This window comes from Lissotriton vulgaris, chromosome 10 (assembly GCF_964263255.1).
Source record: "Lissotriton vulgaris chromosome 10, aLisVul1.2, whole genome shotgun sequence".
NCBI classification, from domain to species: domain Eukaryota; kingdom Metazoa; phylum Chordata; class Amphibia; order Caudata; family Salamandridae; genus Lissotriton; species Lissotriton vulgaris.
The window spans coordinates 692,904,599-692,920,704 of NC_141698.1; positions in this window are offsets into that span (position 1 = coordinate 692,904,599).

The following is a 16,106-nucleotide window of genomic DNA, read 5'->3' on the forward strand; positions in this document are numbered from 1 at the left end:
CCCTCTGCAACTCTGGGCAATAGCTTGCTTAATCTCCACAATGGCCACAACAGAGCTGGGATGCCTGGCTTCACCTTGGGGGTGCCCAGGAGTGGACATTTCACAGGGAAAAGCCAGGAAGGGTTCCACAGCAGTATGAGTACAGCGCCAGGACGCCCCTTTGCTGGGGCAGCAGTGCGCTTTACAAGTACAAATTCATTTCATTTCATAACATTAAATATAAAATTAAATGTAAAATATAACACTTGTGGGGGTGTGGCCAAGATGACGGAGCAGTAACACGCTCTTTGCTATAATTCCCGACGGCCACTGGATCTCGGAGCATTTCCTGTGCCCTAATCCATGCCTTTTGTTTACTTATAGTCAAGGGGAGAAGCGGAACCATGTGGCTGGCTTTTGAAAGGAGGTGTGAAGCTGCACCACTTCTGTAGCAGATGTGGTTTCCTGTGAGCCGAGGCTGCATCCCTGGGTGAGAGGCCGCAATTGAATGGCCAGGGAGCTCAGCAGTCTACTGACACATCTAGGGACTCTGAAGCAGCCTAGCTCTCGGAGGCTTGCTAGGGCAATCATGTGGTGAAGTCAGATGGCAGAGGCCCAATTGAACCAGCGTAAGCCTGCAGCGGATAGAGCCTGGGGCTGCAGATGGCATACCCAGGTAGGACGCCATGAACACTGTAGGGCAGATTAAATCACAGTGGAGAAGCCTGCGGAGGTGAGGCACAATAGTTCCTAGAGCATGATCGACACTCTGACTGCATGAGAGGCGCCACACCCCAGTTAAAGTGACCTCTCCTACCACCTTCGATTGCTCCAGCACTGTGTACAGGCCTAGCTAACCCAGGCATCTCTAGGGGCCCAGAGATAGTTGGTAAGCCACACCAACACCCAAAACACCAAGCAGGGTGATAGCCAAATGCAAGACGCTCACTGACATGGACCTCCCTCACCTTCCAGAGAGACATGTGCGGGGTCCAGGCCACAGGGGTGAGGTGGAATGAGAGGTGCACAGTGGAGGGAATGGCCGCTGAATTCCAGATTTACCCCTAGAACACCAATGGAGGTCGGTGTTGCACCCTCTATGATAAGTAGTGACTGTTCCAGAGCTACATATGCTTTCCATGCCCCTAACAAGAAATCATAGCCTCAAGGTGCACTCTTGGCCAATTTGGAAGGTAGGCACCCTCATGTAGCACAACCACAGGCTGCTACCTTCAAACCCAATATGTCATTAACCAAAGCGGGCCTCCTGAACTGCCTTTAGAATGCTTAAAATGAAACTCAGGGACACACTAAATCCGGACTTCGCAAGAGGTTTGGTAGATTTCCACACAGACCTGAGTATCCAAACCTCAGTTCTTAGGGGGGATGTTGACTCAGTGGGGCAGAGTGTCTTGGAGACTGAGGAGCACCTGGAGACATTGTCTATGGCTTAGGCTGCCACAGCAGCAACATTCTCAACTTCGGAGGACCAACTGAATATAGCCCTGGAGAAACTGGAGAACTTAGAGAACTACTCACAAATGGAGGACCTCGGTCTCAGAGGCCTGCATGAGGAGATTACAGATATCAATAAAGAGACTTTTGTGGAGGTATATTCTTCTCATTCATAGAGGTAAATTACCCTGAAATAATGTTATATCGAGTGCATCAAGCGGGCCCCAGGGCACAGTCACAGAAACTACATCCCTGTTTGTTGAATTTCACTATTTCTCAGGAAAGGGTAAAGTCCTACAGTAGGTGAGGAAAGCTGGTGAAGTGACCTCCCAGAACTTTAGCTGCATTGTCTGTCAAGGCCTATCACGGGCTGCATTTTGACTTATCATGAAAAAAAATCAGAGATGACAACATCCACTACAGGTGGACATATCCCTTCAATCTCTACTTTGGATTGGGCAAAAAATGTCATACCGTCACAGAGGGACATGAACAGCAGCAATGTTGGGCATTAATAGTAACATCCCGACCCCCATATGGTCCCCACTTCAGCAGCATAGTATCAGCATCGGCATCAACAGAAGAATGGATTGAGAGCTCAGACGTAAATGATTGACACCCTGTGTGATCTCATTGACTCAGTGGAGCCCCCTACACTAGGAATATTTTCAGAGTCACCTAATAGAGGGCCGGAGATCAGACGGGAGAATGACCTTCGTGGGTCCCTTGCTCAGCAGCAGGAAAACTCCATTGACATCTTTTGACTGACATTTATGAACAACTTTCAGAGTCAGGAGCCCCCCAACAAAGGACTGAAGATCAGATTGGAGGAATAGTCCTAGGGATGAAGCACGGCTCCGGGCAGCAGGGACTGGCATTCGGGTCCCTTGCTCTGCAGCGATTTACATTCATGGAGTCTGCCACCATGGAAGCAGGCACAAACCTGAAAGTGAGACCCCCCACACTTAGGAGTTCCAGTAGAGAACTCTGCAGCACACCTCTATGGTGGACCATGTGCCTTTGCGGGCAGGGGAGAGCCTACTCAAGGCTTTGGACACAGATGACATTTACCCATGGCTTGAAACTGTCTGGCTTGGGTGGGAGGAAGATCCATAAACTCTCTTTGGATGATGGACTCCAGCAGATCAGAGATTCTCTGTTTTGCGGGACAGGGTTGTGCTACAGAGTGTGGCCTTTTGCCCCTACACACAGTGCACTGTGAGTGATGAATTCCTCCTCTACGCTGCCCTGGTATGTGGGGAGGGCACTCCCATCAAGGTGAGCCTTATAGGATGTGTGGTTACTATTTGAAAATGGGTTTTTCTTTTCTTGTTTTAATTTACTGTTGGAGGTAGGGGAGCGGGATAGAGATGGCTCCACCAGCACCTCAACATAGACTGCCCATTATTTTCCAAATGTGCATCTATGCTTGCATATCTCTCAATGAATTGCAGCAATGACCCAAATCCTTTCACTTAATGCTAAATGACTGAATGCCCCAAACAAACACTGAGCAGTCAGGTGTGCGCTTAGGGCTTATATGCCTGACATAATATTTTTTCAGAAGACTCATCTTCTCCATAAAGACCAAGGGCAAATGAAACACTAGGCAAACCCCACAGTATTACTTGCCTCAGCTGCCTCCAGTCAACAGGGAGTGGCAATATACTTCAGATGTAATTTACCTTACACAATGTCACAGCCCCATGCAGACAAGGAGGGCTGATTTCTTATCCTAGTGGGGTCTTTCGGATGCAGCCTCCTAACCATAGAGACTGCGTACGTACTTAATGTGGGTCTTATCTCATTGATTTCCTGAACAAATTGGCGGAAATCACTAAGGGTGACATTTTCCTGACAGCGGACTGCGCAGCTTTCACTTTTTAATCCTATGTACATCACACGCACTCCAGAATCAACTATATAATATTGAGCAACTCCCTAGTAGGACTTAACTGTGGCATCGCTGTCAAATCGATCTCAATTACTGTGTCATGCCGCAATTGCTGCCCAGTTACACCTTGGGGAGATGAAGTCAAGTGGTAATTGGAGACTGCATCCATTGCTTCTGAGAGCCAGCCACCACACAGGAGATAGGACAACAAATTGACGAGGACTTTGAACACAATGGGGGGAGGTATGGGGGTGTTCATCCAGGAGTGTGGGATGCCTTCAAGGCCGTTATCATAGGATGGTTTATAGTGGCAGTAGTGGAATGTATGTGTCTTTGCAATTTGGAATTGAGGAAATTAGAAGCTGATATCTGGGATCTGGAGACCAAAAGACTTGTACGTTGAATCACAAGAGTTCTTACAACAGCCAGTGCCCAGTTGTGTACACACTGTAATAATAAGTTTTCATTGCCCCATCTTTAAAATGGTGCATATATCCCAGGTGATAAAGAGGGCACCCCTCTTGCCAGACTCCTACGGGGTAAACGAGAGACAGAATATGAATAGGAAATCATAGCCACATCAGGCACCTCGATATTAAATGATGCAGGTAAGGTGATTGAATTTCGCTCTTACTATGCGGCTCTCAATATTGGACTATGGAGCTAAGGTAGCTAAATTTCGCTCTTACTATGAAGCTCTTTACAGTGACTAGGCCCATCTGTTGGGGGCCAGGGAAACCTTTCTTGCAGGGGCTCTGCTTCTCTAAACTGACTAATTCACAGCATGGCTCTTTGGAGGGCCTGATCTTCCGGGAAGAGGTACAACAAGCCATTAAATCCCTAATGCCGAACTCCCAGGCCAGATGGCCTCATGGCTCAATTTTACAAAACATTTACCTCCCCGCTGATTCCACAACTCACAGATCTATTTACCAACTATGCCACTGAGTGAGCGATAACCCCAATAATGGGTGAGGTGGTGATCACGGTTATACCGAAACCCAACATAGGCACTAGACAATGTGCATCGTACTGTCATATAGCGCTTTTGAATGTTACCACAAGACTATGTACGGAAATCTTGGAAACCTGCCTCAATGAAGTTCTCCCCACATTATTTCATCCAGACCAAAGTGGCTTCATTCAGGGCCAACAGACTCATGACAACATGCTGGCTACTAGGCACCTTGATTGAGCAAGCCACCCTCCAATTCATACCCATTGTACATCTCTCTCCCGATGCCGAGAAGGCTTTCGACTGCTTGGACTGGAACCTCTTGAGGGTTAATCTCCAGAAATTGGGGATTGGACCCAGATTTTTCGAATGGTGTTCTCCGCTATGCCAACCCCATTGCAAGGGTGACCCTTAATGGACACCCCTGTAAGCCCTTTTGGCTTTTCAGGGGCACCACCCTGGTTGCCTCCTGTAACCCTCCTTTTCACTCTCTTCATAGAGCCTCTCACATGCTTAATCTGACACACACTGGAGGTGTCAGGGATTAAATTCAGCTCTTGAGAATATAAAATGTCACTCTTCGCCAACTAGGCTTCTGACACTCAGTTCTCCACACACCTAGTTTCCAGCTGTGCTGACTATACTGGAGGATTTTCTTTTAAAGGGCTGCTGGATACAAGATTAACCTTGATTAGTCCAAAATTGTGAATTTGACAATGGAGGTCTGTGAGTTGGCTGATTTGTCACCCGCTTCATCTTTCGGTGACCCGGTCCACCATTAAATATTTGGCACTTCAACTTATACACCAGGTTACGGGCCTCTTCACGCCCAATTACCCATGCCTTATCTCGAATATAACCAAATACCTCCATGCCTGGGGTTGCTTAGTGCTCTCCTAGTTTGGTGGAATCATCACTATTAAAATGAACATAGTCCCACAACTCTTGTATTTATTTCAAACAATCACAATGTGGTTTGAACTTTCATATCTAAAATATATCCAGTGTGCGTTTATAGCCTTTATCTGGAAGGCTAGAATCCCTAGACTTTCCATATAACTCATGTCCCAACCTCGGCAGACATGAGGGTTGGCTACTCTGAGTATCCCACACTATTATGCAGCTGCACAACTGAGTCTGGGAGTGGATTGGTCCGCCACACTCTGCGAGAAGAACTGAAGGCAGGAGCTTCTTTGGCTGAAGAAATGTCACAGGCCAATGCCTACCTCAGTTCCCCTGTGGCAACAATATTAAGAACATGGAATAAATATGTGACTTCTCGGGGCTACCCATCCCCCTTATATGCCAATACACCTCAACCTGACCTTCCCACCTGCTCTCTGGCTGTTCCTTTCTTTCCTGGAGTGAGGGAGGCTGTAAAATGATCACTAACCTCTATGAGTCTGGCACACCTAACACCTTTCAACAATGTAGGATCACTTATGACCTCCCTGAGTCGAAGCGCGTCCAATATGCGCAGATGTGGCCTTGCGTCTCACACACTACAGCCCGTGCGAGAGCCATTAGTTCAAACACCTCTTTTGAATTCCAGCTCCCCAGATTGATTGGCAAGCGTGGCATACACACCTCCTCTGCATCTTCCCTCGGTCGGGATATACATTACAAAATCTGGTTCAGCTGGCCTTACACCAAACACAGATTGCATCGTATGTACCACAAAACGCTGTATTCTAGAGGTGCTGTGGTGCTCTAGGGGAAGTGCACCATATATGTTGCCACTCCCCGTTGATTAGACCCTTCTGGGTAAAGGTTTCTGCACTTCTAACTTTCTCCCTCCTGGCTGAACCTAAGGTAATGCTCCTGGGCTTGAAACCCGCTACTCTGACTCGCTTGACTAGCACCTAGTAGCACTAGCACCTGTGTCTGGGCGCTGTAAAAATCACAATAACACACCACTGGAAAAGATAGACATTCCACTGACCATACACTGGCACCAACGTAAATGGGTGATGCTAGCTATGAAGCATCTGGCGAGCAATCTCGGGCCTCCCATTACGTAGTTGAACTTACATTGAACCCCCTGGTTGAGCTGCTGAGTGAGATGACACCCAGCCTTGCCCTCCCCTCACGATGGCGAGCACTCAACCTATTTCATTGATGAGGAGAGAGTGGTCTATGGTATTTTGCTGGACATTGCATTTATAGTGAGAGGGTTCGCATAGGACATACGAGAGGAATGATCAACTTGCAATCATATCGCCTTCTAGGGTGGACGGTGGTGGTTAGTTCACCCCTCTGCAGCTGGGGTCAGCAGAGGGCGGAGTGGGGAGGGTGGGACAAGAGGATATGAGTGCAACATATGGGGAATGACGACGACTATGATGTAAGTGAATAGGTAAATGTCAGTTCTGGAACTCTATTTAGCCAGTGGCAGAAACTGTTTAGATTGACTTCCACTTTTTGTGCTTATCATGCTGAGTGAATACACTTGCACAACTTGAAACCCCTAATAAAATGTTGTAAACAGAAACATTGTGTAAGTGCTTATTGGTGCTAATAAAGAAATTGGCGTACATCTGGCCCTATGTCATTAGCATGCTTGATATTAAACCATAGAGGTAACACTATGAAACATTAATCAATTAAGATAATTATGGAAGTGCATTTCTTGAACAGTGACAAAACACTTAAACTGATAGTTTCAGTTCAAACAAAAGATAATTAAGATACAATTCACCTTAAACTACACAGAATTATGTTTAAAAGCAATTGAAAAGAAACCTATCCCAACACCATCTAAAAAAATCATATTGGCTATAAGATCGTTTTCTGGCATCTAAAAGTAGAAGACTATGCAAACTGGGTCTTTATACATTTTCTACAAATCTCTCACAATAAAAGTCTAACAGCACATCGTGTGCTATTTGACTTTTATTGTGAGATATTTGTAGAAAATTTATAAAGACCCAGTTTGCATAGTCTTCTACATTTAGATGCCAGCAAACGATCTTAAAGCCAATATGATTTTTTTTGAGATGGGTTGGGATTGGTTGCTTTTCAATTACTATTAAACATAATTCTATGCAGTTTAAGTAAGGTGAATTTTATCTCTGTACTCTGATGTTTAACTGACTTGTCTTAATAATCTTTTGTTAGAAATGACACTATCAGTTCAATTTTTTTTCACAGTTTAAGAAAAGCCCTTCTATAATTATCTGTATTGCTTAACGTTTCATGGTGTTGCCTCTATGGTTTCATGTAAAGCATGCTAATGACCTAGGGCCAGATGTACGATGGTAAATCACATGCGCAAACAGGTTTACGACCCATATGTGCATGCAATTTTCCTATGGCCCATGTACAAACACTATTTTGCGAGTCGCAAATAATTTGCAACTCGCAAAATACAGCCTGATTCATGAAAAAGGGAATCTGCGATTCTCAAATAGCGATTAACTGCGAATCGCAATTGAGAAATCACAGATCGGTATTCATGATGTTTTGCGAGAAAAAAAAGCGATTCGCACGCGGCCGCAAAAACCGTTTGCAATTATCGAAAATCGCAGAAAAATCGCTATTTTCGGCAACATCCGTGTAGGATTTACGATATCGCAAATAGAGGTATCGCAAAATTGCGAGATCGGGAAAACGGGAAGTCGCATTTCGAGCACAGTGATGACATCACAACCAGGAAGCAGCCAATTCCCACCCCCATTCACCACAGTGAGGCAGACCTCGAGGCAGCAACAGAGTCAGCTCCTGCAAGTACACCTGCAAACTTGGACTACCACTTCCAATTCCACTGCAGCAATGGCTGAGGAGGCAGTACCTGGGCCCAGCAACACTCGGCGCAAGAGAAAACTTAAGTTCTCCGAACAGGAGTTGGACCACCTAATCGAAGGGGTGGTGGAGAACCACTCCAAACTGTTCGGGAGAGAGTCAAGGAGGGTGCCCGAGCAGGAGAGCGGGATCTGGGTCGGGATAGCGGCCACTGTGAACTCCGTGGGGGTGGCCGACAGGTCACTTGATGAACTAAAGGAAAGGTGGTACGACCTCCGAGGTCGTGCCAAGGAGAAGGTTGCCGAGAGGCTGGGAGAGTCCCTGGCCACTGGAGGGGGAGGACCTACAGTCCCTCTAAACACCCCCATGGAGGATCGCGTCGAAGACACGCTGGAGGCCGAGGCGTGCATTGGAGTCACCCGATTGGACTCATCCCGCCCCACCCAAGAGAGCCAAGGTAAGTGGCATGCGACTGCGACCCTGTCCCCTATGAATGGCCATGACCCTATAGCCTCCCATAATGTTCCAAAGTCATGCCATCGGAGCACATTAGGTAATGCCCTAAAGCATTGTGGGACATGAGTGTGGCCACAATGTACAAGTACCCCAATGCAGCCAGACAGGTTCAAAAGTATGCAATGCCATAGCCAGTCAGGGATTGTCATCCAGCATGCATGTAGCAACTGCACGTGTGACAGATACATGCAACTAATGAACGTCCATTTCCCCTCACAGGTGGCGCAGACAGCAGCGACAGTGAGAGGCTGCTCATCGATGAGCAAGCACTGGATGTCGAGGAGGTGCCGTTACCAACACAGCCTCCACCGTCTGCTGCAGCACCAACCCCTGCAGCCCGGCCCACTACAACTGTGCCTCCACCGTCTGCCGCAGCACCAACTCCTGCAGCCAGGCCCACTACATCTGTGCCTCCACCGTCTGCCGCAGCACCAACCCCTGCAGCCAGGCCCACTACATCTGTGCCTCCACCGTCTGGTGCACCATCTACGCCTAGCTCAATTCCACCAGCAGCTGGTGCATCCACATCAGGTCCAGCGACAGCGGTGACACAGCGGCCACCCACTGTGGCCATCCAGCAGAGCAGGCGTGGCAGGGCTCGCCTGCAGACCAATGCTCCCAGCGCCAGGAGGGTGATGGAACAGCGCTTGCCGAGCATGAGTATCGAACGTAGAATGCTACGCATTCACCAGCTGCAGGCACGCCGGCAAGGGGCCATACAGTTGCAGCTGTATAACATTGGCCGCAATGTGGCAGGTGTGGTGGAGAGGATGGCCCGCATGACGGAAGCCATGGCAGGTGTGGGGGAGGGGATGGCCCGCATGACAGCAGCCTTGGAGGCCAACACAGCTGCTATGGTATCCCAGCGCAACACGGCTCGCCGCCGCCACCGGCAGCTACTGATGCGGCTGACGGCTTACACTCGGTCGAACTACCTGATCGGGAATGCCACGTCGCAGCTATCGCACCGGTCCCTGGCGCAGCAGCAGCATCTCATTCAATGCTGCGAGGATGTGGCCAGGGTATTAGAGCACCTCACCACTGCCGTAATGGCACTTCATCCCGCTCTACCTGCCACTGTCGGGGGGGACGATGCCAGCGAGGGCACCTCAAGTGTGAGCAGCCACTCTGCCTCACACGTAGGGGCGTTGAGACATAGCACCAGGCCCACTGCAGGGTCACGTGCGGTGGCTGAGGAGGAGCCGGAGAGGCGCTTGGGTGCTTCGCGCCGGAGGCGCAACTGACTTACATGTACTTGTACAGGCACAGGCTGAACATAAGCCTGCCCTGTGTATTGGACGCAGCAGTATGGGGCAATACTGCTTGCAATGGAAGGATGGCAACTTGCACTATTATTGTGAATCAAACAATAATATTTAATATAGCATCACACATTGGCGTTCTGTCATTATTTCATTTTGCATGCAATTGTGATTTGTTGGGTGAGGGGAGAGGGTGCACTAGAAACTGTTCATTGTGATGTGGTTGCTGCATCTGTGGCCTTCAGCTGGGTTCTCCCCGCGTGCGTGGCGCGCATGTGCAGGTGGCCGGTCGTCCCCTTCCGATTCACTGCCAGAGATGTCAACAGGTATCTGGCGCTTGGTAGCAATGTTGTGTAGTATTGCACACACAGCCACAATGCGGCAGCACACATCAGGACTGTAGTACATGGCCCCACCTGTCTTGTGAAGTATGCGCAATCTGCTCTTCAGTAGCCCAAAAGTTCTCTCAATGCAATTCCTTGTGCGTATGTGTGATACGTTGTAATGCCGTTGCTGTGGTGTAGCAGGGTTGAGGTATGGGGTGAGGAGGTATTCACGCAGGGCGTAGCCACTGTCACCTGAATGAGAGGAGCAGAGGGTGAGTGCCTGTGCAGCGCAGCTACTTCATCGCAGTGTGACATAGTGGTCAAAGTGTACTTACCAAGTAGGTGTCCTTCCCCAAAGTCTCCCCTGGCCAGTCGTGTGTGGAAGCCGCTGTGCCGGAATATGAATGAGTCATGTGTACTCCCCGGGTACTGTGCCACTATGTCCGTGATGTATGTCTTAGCATTGCAGACCATCTGGATGTTGAGGGAGTGGTAGGACTTGCGATTGCGGTACATGTACTCCGTTGCAGCTGGTGGGAAGATGTTGATGTGGGTACAGTCAATGCATCCTATCACGTGTGGGAAATGCGCAACATTGTAGAATTGAAGCTTGGTCTCATCCAATTCTTGTTGGCTTGTTGGAAATTTGATGTGGTGGTGTAGCTGGGTCAGCATTGCGTCAAGGAAACTCCCTAGGCAGCGGGACATGGTGGGCTGGGATATCCCCCCAGCAGCCGCAACTATCCCCTGGAAGCTCCCGGAGGCCAGGAGGTGCAGGCTACACAATAGCTGGACATGTGTTGGCACGGCATTGGTCCGCCTTGTTGGGTGCTGCATCAGGGGGTTAAGGTCCTGAATTAGCTTGATGATCATTGCCCCATTCAGGCGGTACTTTGCGTAAATGTGCTCTCTGGTTTGGCCCAGCAGGGTGACCCGCTGGCGGAATATCCTGGCCTGGATTCTGCGTCTCCTCCGTGCTGCTCGCTGTAGCCTTCGCCGCCTGACCACCATGTACATTCCTGGCATTGTGACACTCCTTATGCTGATGCTGCTTCTCCTTAAGTGTGTTTGGTCAGGCCAGCACCAGTTGCTGATTGGCTAACGGTTTTTCAATTTTTTTTTTACTATGAGTTTGATGGTTACCACCTGCTTTGGGTTGTCCTTAAATTGCGCCTCGCAAAATGCGATTTTGGGGTTTTTCGCTAATTGCGATTTGTCATGAATCACGATTGCGAGGAAATTGCAATTTCGCTATTATTTTCGCAGAATCCGTGATTCCTCGCTATTTCCGAATCGCAACTGGTCTACTGCCGGAAATCTGCGAATCTTTTAGCGATTTCGCAATTCTGTGTTAGCGAATTCGCAATTTTCGTGGTGAATACCGATTATGGGACTTGCGCCCGCGATAGCATTTTCGCAGCTATTGCGAGCACAATTTAGCTTCATGAATCAGGCTGATAGTGTTTTGTAACTCGATATTAGGAAGGGGAGTTCCCTTCCTAATAGCGCTCACAAACCATGTACAAATATTTTGTGACCGCAATTGGGGACCACTACCTGCCATAAAAAAATTAAACAAAAACGTTGCATGTTTTTTATTTTTTAAATTAGTCCCGTTTTCCTTTAAGGAAAACATACTCCATTTTTTTTTAAACTGCTTTATTGAAAAGCAGTCCCAGACATGGAGGTCTGCTAAACTCAGCAGGTCAAAAAATAGAATGGACACTTGTAACTGCGTTACCTCAGTGACTTAAGAAACCCTCATAAACGCGGTGGTATGATCGTTCAAGCGGTGTATCTTTTTTCCGCCCCTCACTCGCGTTCTGAGGTAACGCAGTTACAAGTGTCCATTCTATTTTTTGATTCTTTGTATACTGACAAAGGGAACTGAATGGACAGATATTCCTCCTCCCTACCTGTTAATCTTCATTAATCTCAGCAAGTCACCATCCCTGGGAGGGCCAGCCATTCCCAATGGGATCACAGATTGCGAGTGCCTCATTAATATTTATGAGCCTCACATTTTGCGACCCCATTGGGAATGGCAATCTATGTCTCTGACACTCTTGTACATAGTAAATTGCGACTCGCAATTTGCGACTCGCAATCGGGTGCAAATTGCAAGTCGCAATTTACACTGGTCGTACATCTGGCCCGTAGTGCGTAAACGCTATAAAAAAACATTGAATACTTTTTAAGTACAGTTTTCTTTAATTTAGGTTGCTAACAATCATATAAATAAAGAATGAACTCTGCAATAATATAATACTCTGGGGAACTAATCTTCTTTTGTCTGAACATCAACAGTTAGCCATTTTGGAGAAGGATACTTTGGAGGCCCCGAAAAGGACTACACTAATCTAAGAGCCATATTTATGCCTTTAACCCTTTCTATGCTTATGACGAGCTGAGCACATCATAAGGCACAGTGGAGCTGTGCTCATGGCGAGCTGAGCTCGTCATAACAGCCCCCGCACTCCCATGTGTGGCTAATTCCCCGCCAGTGCGGGAGTTCTATTGGAGTGGGCGGAGTTGTGACAAGCCCAGCTCGTCATGAGCACAGCTCCACTGTGCAGCATGATGAGCTGGGCTCATCACGAGCACCGCGGCGCTGCACACGGCCCCTCCCCACCACACTGGGGGGGAATTAGCCCTGCTTGGAAGGGGTTAATGGCGCAGAGTAGCGCTGCAAGTTATCTTGCTGCACTGCCCTGCATTACAGTGGAAGGGCAGAAATGCGCCTGTATTATTCCAATATGGTGTCTTTCTGTCGTTATCACTTGCGCTGTTGCCACTTTGGCAGCCTGGCGCCAACGCAGACATCCTCGCAACATGGAGGAGAAACCTTTCTGCACAAAAACAATCCTGGGAGGCTATTTCCAGCACACATAGAGGAAGAAAACAAGGAGAAATAAACATATTTCTCCGTGTTATACCTCTCCTGGAGAGGCATATCTTTTGGTTGCATTCCCAGGGTTACAAGGTCTTGTAAATCTGGGAATTCATCAAAAACCATGGGAGTTGTGTGTGAACAGCCACACCACACCCATGAAATGCCTATCGAGGGCATAATAACGCAGCACAGCCACTCAAAGCCATGCGAAATTGTTTTGCGTGGCTTCAAAAACATAACTTAAGGCCTGCGTTGCTCTTGCACCACTTTGCGTGGTTCAAGAGTGATGCAAACTGGGTCATAAATGTGGCCCTAGATTTGTATTTATATGTGCTTTAACATTGAGTTAACATTAGCAAGGCCCTTGTATTCCTGGCTTGGGTTGTATTTCTAGTACCTATGTATGTAGTCACAGGATCTCAAAAATGTTGCTGATACATTTTAACATGTTAGTTCATCTGAGTAAAGCATGAGGCAGGATAGCAGTACAGGTTAGAACTCTCATTACTTGCTTGGGGTCCAGACTCAGCGCTCACTGCTGCTACTCCAGTTGTTCCCTGAGAGTTGATCCATAAGACATCCTATGCTGGGAAACCAGCCAATATGATGCTGAAGCCCAGTAGAGTGTGTGGCATAGAACATCTTGGTAGTTCCACAAAAAGAGGGAAATGCATAGTAACTGAGTCACTGGTTATTTTTTACATTCTAGAGCATTTCACACATTCGCCAGTAATATCTACCCATTAATTATTGGGGAGGTCTCCGGCAGTCGTTTGCAGCAAGAGGAGACTTGCATTCAAAGCAAGTGTAAAATGTTTCCCTGGTTATTCCCCAAATTCGCCAGACATAGGAGCGAACCGATGATCGTAAAAGCAGGTTATACATTTCCACTATAATATATGGATATATTCTATATTACTTTCATCTGCCCCATTGAAGAACTTTAAGTAAAATATGTTGAAGATAGAAACTTTAGTAATCTTATTACCAGCAGCCAATTCTAATATAGTTCAAACTTGCTCCGAAGATTAATGGAATAATCAATGAAAATTTCCATTTACTGGATATTAAGTCAAGATTTCCGCGCCAGAACAGGACACAAGAAACATGAAATTTATTTTTGAAAATTAATCAAGAGTGCCCAGTGCTACTGGCACATCTTCCATTAATTTTCTGAAAAGGATACAGTGGTACTACTGCTAAGCATTCGCAAAATGTGACTTAGCAGCCATAACTCCATGTACTTTTTCATAACATAATGCCATGACTGTGTAGAGTTATGCAGAAGTAATTCCCACCCAAGGGGTAGAGATTGATGTTTGAGGCGTGGTTTGCCTTGGGAGTTTATGAACACCCACGAACTCCTCTCAAACATTTTATCACCCTGAAAGTTGTCAGAGTGTTCCTTTTCCAAAGAGCTGTCGTAAAGTCACTTCTACAGCGTTGGGAAGGGGAATGCAGCACCTCTAAACATGATAGCAGAGTAGGGGTAACGTGTTCTTTGTGCAGCCAAACCATTCCTGCGCAATCGGGGGGCCGAAAGACAATTTGGAATGTTACAAGAGCTTATTAAGATTCTATCTAATTTTAATATATTTCATAGGATTTTAGGAATGTGTTAATAATGTTTTGTGCTCTGTATGGTTCTGGTACATTTTCTAAATAGTGAAGGAAAAACACACTTCGTACCTGAATAGTGTCCAGTTCGAAAAATAAAATTGGAATATTTACTATTTTAATTTGAACCTGATCCTACATCCCCCTTCAAACATTTCTGACTGGAGTCATATTTAGGTGTAGCTTTACGGTGCATCTGCCGCTACACCCCAAGGGATCAACCTAAAAAGGAGCTTTCGAGAGTATTACAGAGATGGGCTTTAGCTCTGCCCACACATTGGTAGACAGGAGTACGTGTTTTTATTGAGTAGAGCATGTGTGCTTTCACAGAAAAAAGTACGTCTTCTTCATACAGCTGTAATATTTTGTTTGTTTATTCAGCTACCTGAACCAGCAGCCTAGAAAATTCTCAGTAGCATGCATTAAGTACCAAGCAGCTTGGCCTTTCTTGGGCACACACATGGCACTGTAATGCTGTTGGAGTGTCTTTGATAAGTAGATCATTAATGGTGTTTATTTTTCTGTGGCAGCAGCGCTGACCGGAGGAGGTCAGTCGTGAGGATTGAATTGCTGTTTTCAGACCCAGTCTCAGTACCCTCCCCTCTCTTTTCCATCATTAACGTTAGATTTCAGAGTGCAGTTGTGTGTCTGCGAGCAGTATTTGATTCTCAGGGCTACACTAATTTGCATGCATTTTTTAGGTCTGGTTTAACCTCTATGACAAACCATGGATATAGAAGATCTGCTCTGTGCAAATCCTTTGTTAGGCCGTTTTAGAAGACATAGTATTTTGGTTAGCTATCTGTAATTTTGTATGGCTTTCTAATTTAACGAATCTGTTTTGGATGGTTGTCTTGCGGGAAAGCTTATGTTTAGTAACGTTCACTTGAGTTGATAAGGTGACAAATTACATGCCTAATTGGTGCATTGGAAAATGTTATGTCCGATGCCTTAGATCTGATCTGTTTATTTGGAAAAGTCACGGCAAAATAAGTACACCTAGCTTCTTTTTTGTGAAAAGTATTTGCTAAAGCCACTATGCCTTTAACAGTTAGTTATTACCACATTATGCTTCAGGCTACAGCCAGATATTTTGTTGCGTGCTATCTCACAGATTAATGGAGTAGGCAAGGGTTTTGATATTGGCCACCCACTCTGACAAACGCTGGGTGTCTGCACTGTGATGATTTTTATTAGACCCTATTTAGAGAGGTTGCAAATGGTTTTGCAATCTGTACTTTTCTACATATTTGTTAGTTTGAAAAGGCATGCATGATGATTGCCTGCTTATGTGCTCGTGAATAGGCCTGTATTGGTTAAGGTTGAAAGCCAATGGTGAAGGCTGCAGGCCTTAGCCGTTCGTTGGGAAAGGCCATGCCAGATTCCATATATTTCCATTTTTATGGCAAAGCCAGTAGGCCTGACCTACATATTGTGAAAAGCATGTGTAAAAGGCAATTGGCTGTGA